The sequence below is a fragment of the Tamandua tetradactyla genome, chromosome 11 (genome assembly GCF_023851605.1).
Source record: "Tamandua tetradactyla isolate mTamTet1 chromosome 11, mTamTet1.pri, whole genome shotgun sequence".
NCBI classification, from domain to species: Eukaryota; Metazoa; Chordata; class Mammalia; order Pilosa; family Myrmecophagidae; genus Tamandua; species Tamandua tetradactyla.
In genome coordinates, this window is record NC_135337.1 from 87,408,776 (window position 1) to 87,414,375 (window position 5,600).

Consider the following 5,600-nt stretch of genomic DNA (forward strand, 5'->3'; position numbering starts at 1 on the left):
AGGGAAAACTGACACAGGTGATCCCTTCCCCCCAAAAGGAGGCCAGCTTAGTCCGGGAAAACCCAGCTGGAGTCTGTAATACCTATGTAGACACTCCTAAGGGTGGGGAGGGAAAAGGCACCTTACAAGCAGGACGAGAAACAATAAAATAAGAACTGAAAATTTACCCTCTGGTAAACAAAACTTAAGCTAGAGGCCTAGAAAAAGCTGAACTGAAGGTCAATGAACAGATAGACAACAAACTCATCTAGCAAGAAAACCCTAAGTAAGATAAGTGAAAGCAATCTCCAGAATAAACTAATTAAGGTAATTAAATGTCCAGAACGAGCAAAAAATAACAAATCACACCAGGAAAATTGAAGATATGGCCAAGTCAAAGGAACAAACCAATAGTTCAAATGAGATAAAGAGCTGACAAAACTAATTCTGAATATACGAACAGAAATGGAAAATCTCTTCAAAAACCAAATCAATCAACTGAAGGAGGACATGAAGAAGGCAAGGAATGAACAAAAAGAAGAAATGGAAAGTCTGAAAAAACAAACCACAGAACTTATGGGAATGAAAGATACAGTAGAAGAGATGAAAAAAAGAAAACAATGGAAACCTACAATGGTAGATTTCAAGAGATAGAGGTTAGAATTAGTGAACTGGAGAATGGAACATCTGAAATCCAAAAAGAAAGAGAAACTATAGGGAAAAGAATGGAAAAATTTGAGCAGGGGCTCAGGGAATTGAATGATAAATATGAAGCACATAAATATATGTGTTGTGGGTGTCCCAGAAGGAGAAGAGAAGGGAAAAGGAGGAGAAAATCTAATGGAAGAAATTATCACTGAAAATTTCCCAACTCTTATGAAAGACCTAAAATTACAGAACCAAGAAGTGCAGCACACCCCAAAGGGAATAGATCCCAATAGGCATTCTCCAAGACACTTACTAGTTAGAATGTCAGAGGTCAAAGAGAAGGAAAGGAACTTGAAAGCAGCAAGAGAAAAACAATCCATTACATACAAGGGAAACCTAATAAGACTATGTGTAGATTTTTCAGCAGAAACCATGGAGGCAAGAAGACAGTGGTATGATATATTTAAATTACTAAAAGAGAAAAACTGCCAACCAAGAATTCTATATCCAGCAAAATTGTCCTTCAAAAATGAGGGAGAAATTAAAACATTTTCAAACAAAAAAGTCACTGAGAGAATCTGTGACCAAGAGACCAGCTCTACAAGAAATACAAAAGGGAGCAGTAGAGACAGATATGAAAAGACAGAAGAAAGATGTGTGGATAAGAGTGTAGAAACAAGGAAAATTAGATATGATATATATATAATACAAAAGGCAAAATGGTAGAGAAAAGTATTACCCAAACAGTAATAACACTAAATGTTAATGGACTGAATTCCCCAATCAAAAGACATAGACTGGCAGAATGGAATAAAAAACAGGATCCTTCTATATGCTGTCTACAGGAAACACATCGTAGACCCAAAGATAAACATAGGTTGAAAGTGAAAGGTTGGGAAAAGATATTTCATGCAAATAACAACCAGAAAAGAGCAGGAGTAGCTATACTAACATCCAACAAATTAGACTACAAATGTAAAACAGTTAAAAGAGACAAAGTAGGATACTATCTACTAATAAAAGGAACAATTCAACAAGAAGACATAACAATCATAAATATTTATGCACCAAACTAGAATGCCCCAAAATATGTGAGGCATACACTGCAAATACTGACAAGGGAAATAGACACATCTACCATAATAGTTGGAGACTTCAATTCCCCACTCTCATCAATGGACAGAACATCTAGAGAGATGATCAATAAAGAAACAGAGAATTGGAATATTACAATAAATGAGATAGACTTAGCAGACATTTATAGGACGTTACACTCCACCACAGCAGGATACACCTTTTTCTCAAGTGCTCATGGATCATTCTCAATGATAGACCATATGCTGGGTCATAAAGCAAGTCTCAACAAATTTAAAAAGATTGAAATCATACACAATATTTTCTCAAATCATAAAGGAATGAATTTGGAAATCAATAATAGAGAGTGTCAGAAAATTCACAAATACGTGGAGGCTCAACAACACATTATTAAACAACCAGTGGGTCAAAGAAGAAATTACAAGAGAAATTAGTAAATATCTCAAGGCGAATGAAAATGAAAATGCAACATATCAAAACCTATGGGACACAGCAAAGGCAGTGCTAAGAGGGAAATTTATTGCACTAAATGCGTATATCAAAAGAGAAGAAAGGGCAAAAATTCGGAAATTAACTGTCCACTTGGAAGAACTGGAGAAAGAACAGCAAACTAACCCCAAAGCAAGCAAAAGGAAAGAAATAGCAAAGATTAGAGCAGAAATAAATGAAATTGAGACCATGAAACAATAGAGAAAATCAATAAGACCAGAAGTTGGTTCTATGAGAAAATCAACAAGATTGATGGGCCCTTAGCAAGACTGACAAAAAGAAGAAGAGAGAGGATGCAAACAAATAACATAAGAAATGGAAGAGGAGACATAACCACTGACCTCACAGAAATAAAGGCGGTAATAACAGGATACTATGAACAACTTTATGCTAATAAATACAACAATGCAGATAAAATGGACAAGTTCCTAGAAAGGCATGAACAACCAACTTTGCATCAAGAAGAAATAGATGACCTCAACAAACCAAACACAAGAAAATAAATTGAATCAATCATTCAAAAACTTCACAAAAAGAAAAGTCCAGGACCAGACGGCTTCATATGTGAATTCTACCAAACATTCCAGAAAGAATTAGTACCAACTCTCCTCAAACTCTTCAAAAAAATTGAAGTGAAGGGAAAGCTATCTAATTCATTCTATGAAGCCAACATCACCCTCATACCAAAACCAGGCAAAGATATTACAAAAAAAGAAAACTACAGACCAACCTGTCAAATGAATATAGATGCAAAAATCCTCAACAAAATTCTAGCAAATCGAATCCTGCAACACATTAAAAGAATTATACATCATGACCAAATAGGATTCATCCCAGGTATGCAAGGATGGTTCAACATAAGAAAATCAATTAATGTAATACACCATATCAACAAATCAAAGCAGAAAAATCACATGATCATCTCAATTGATGCAGAGAAGGCATTTGACAAGATTCAACATCCTTTCCTGTTGAAAACACTTCAAAGGATAGGAATACAAGGGAACTTCCTTAAAATGATAAAGGGAATATATGAAACACCCACAGCTAATATCATCCTCAATGGGGAAACATTGAAAGCTTTCCCCCTAAGATCAGGAACAAGACAAGGATGTCCACTATCACCACTGTTATTCAACATCGTGTTGGAAGTTCTAGCCAGAACAATTAGACAAGAAAAAGAAATACTAGGCATCAAAATTGGAAAGGAAAAAGTAAAACTCTCACTGTTTGCAGATGATATGATATTACACGTCAAAAACCCTGAAAAATCCACAGCAAAACTACTAGAGCTAATAAATGAGTACAGCAAAGTAGCAGGATTAAAAGATCAACATTCAAAAATCCGTAGTGTTTCTATACACTAGCAATGAACAAGCTGAGGGGGAAATCAAGTAACGAATTCCATTTACAATTGCAACTAAAAGAATAAAATACTTAGGAATAAATTTAACTAAAGAGATAAAAGACCTATACAAAGAAAACTACAAGAAACTGTTAAAAGAAATCACAGAAGACCTAAGTAGATGGAAGGGCAGACCATGTTCTTGGATTGGAAGACTAAATATAGTTAAGATGTCAATTCTACCTAAATTGATTTACAGATTCAATGCAATACCAATCAAAATCCCAACAACTTATTTTTCAGAAATAGAAAAAACAATAAGCAAATTTATCTGGAAAGACAGGTTGCCCCGAATTGCTAAAAGTATCTTGAGGAAAAAAAAAACAAGCTGGAGGTCTCATGCTGCCTGACTTTATCGCATATTATGAAGCCACAGTGGTCAAAACAGCATAGTACTGGCATAAAGATAGATATATTGACCAATGGAATCGAATAGAGTGCTCAGATATAGACCCTCTCATCTATGGACATTTGATCTTTGATAAGGCAGTCAATCAACTCACCTGGGACAGAACAGTGTCTTCAATAAATATTGCCTAGAGAACTGGATATCCATATGCAAAAGAATGAAAGACGAATCGTATCTCACACCCTATACAAAAGTTAACTCAAAATGGATCAAAGACCTAAACATTAGTGTGAAGACCATAAAACAGTTAGAGGAAAACGTAGGGAGGTATCTTATGAATCTTAAATTTGGAGGCGGGTTTATGTACCTTACAACTAAAGCAAGAGCACTGAATAAGGAAATAAATGGGAGCTCCTCAAAATTAAACACTTTTGCGCATCAAAGAACTTCATCAAGAAAGTAAAAAGACAGCCTACACAATGGGAGACAATATTTGGTAACGACATATCAGAAAAAGGTCTAGTATCCAGAATTTATAAAGAGATTGTTCAACTCAACAACAAAAAGACAGCCAATCCAATTACAAAATGGGAAAAAGAATTGAACAGACACTTCTCAGAAGAGGAAATACAAATGACCAAAAATCACATGAAGGGATGCTCAATGTCTTGGCCATTAGAGAAATGCAAATCAAAACCACAATGAGATATCATCTCAAACCCACCAGAATGGCCATTGTCAACAAAATAAAAAATGACAAGTGCTGGAGAGGATGTGGAGAAAGAGGCACACTTACTCACTGTTGGTGGGAATGTCAAATGGTGCAACCACTGTGAAAGGCAGTTTGGTGGTTCCTCAAAAAGCTGACTATAGAATTTCCATATGACCCAGTAATACCTTTGCTAGCTATCTACTCAAAGGACTTAAGGGCAAAGACACAAATGGGCATTTTCACATCAATGTTTATAGCAGCATTATATACAATTGCAAGGAGATGGAAACAGCCAAAATGTCCATCAACAAACGAGTGGCTAAACAAACTGTGGTATATACATAGGGTGGAATATTCTTCAGCTCTAAGACAGAATAAACGTATGAAGTATGTAACAACATGGATGGACCTAGAGAACATTAAACTGAATGAGACTAGCCAAAAACTAAAGGACAAATACTGTATGGTCTCACTGATATGAACTGACATTAGTGAATAAACTTGAAACATGTCATTGGTAACAGGGACCATCAGGAGATAGAAATAGGGTAAGATAGTGGGTAATTGGAACTGAAGGGATACGAACTGTGTGACAGGACTCGATACAAAAAGTCAGAAATGGACAGCACAATACTAAACTCTAATGCAATTATGTTAAAACACTGAATGAAGCTGCATGTGAGAATGATAGAGGGAGGAGGGCTGGGGACATAAATTAAATCAGAATGAAAGATATATGTTAAAGATTGAGATGGTATAATCTAGGAATGCTTAGAGTGTATAACAATAGTGAAATGTACAATGTACAAAATTTAAAAATGTTTTTACATGAGGAAGAACAAAGGATTGTCATTATTGCAGGGTGCTGAAAACAGATGATATCTGGTACTTTAAAATGTCACATTATGTGTAAGACTAAAGCA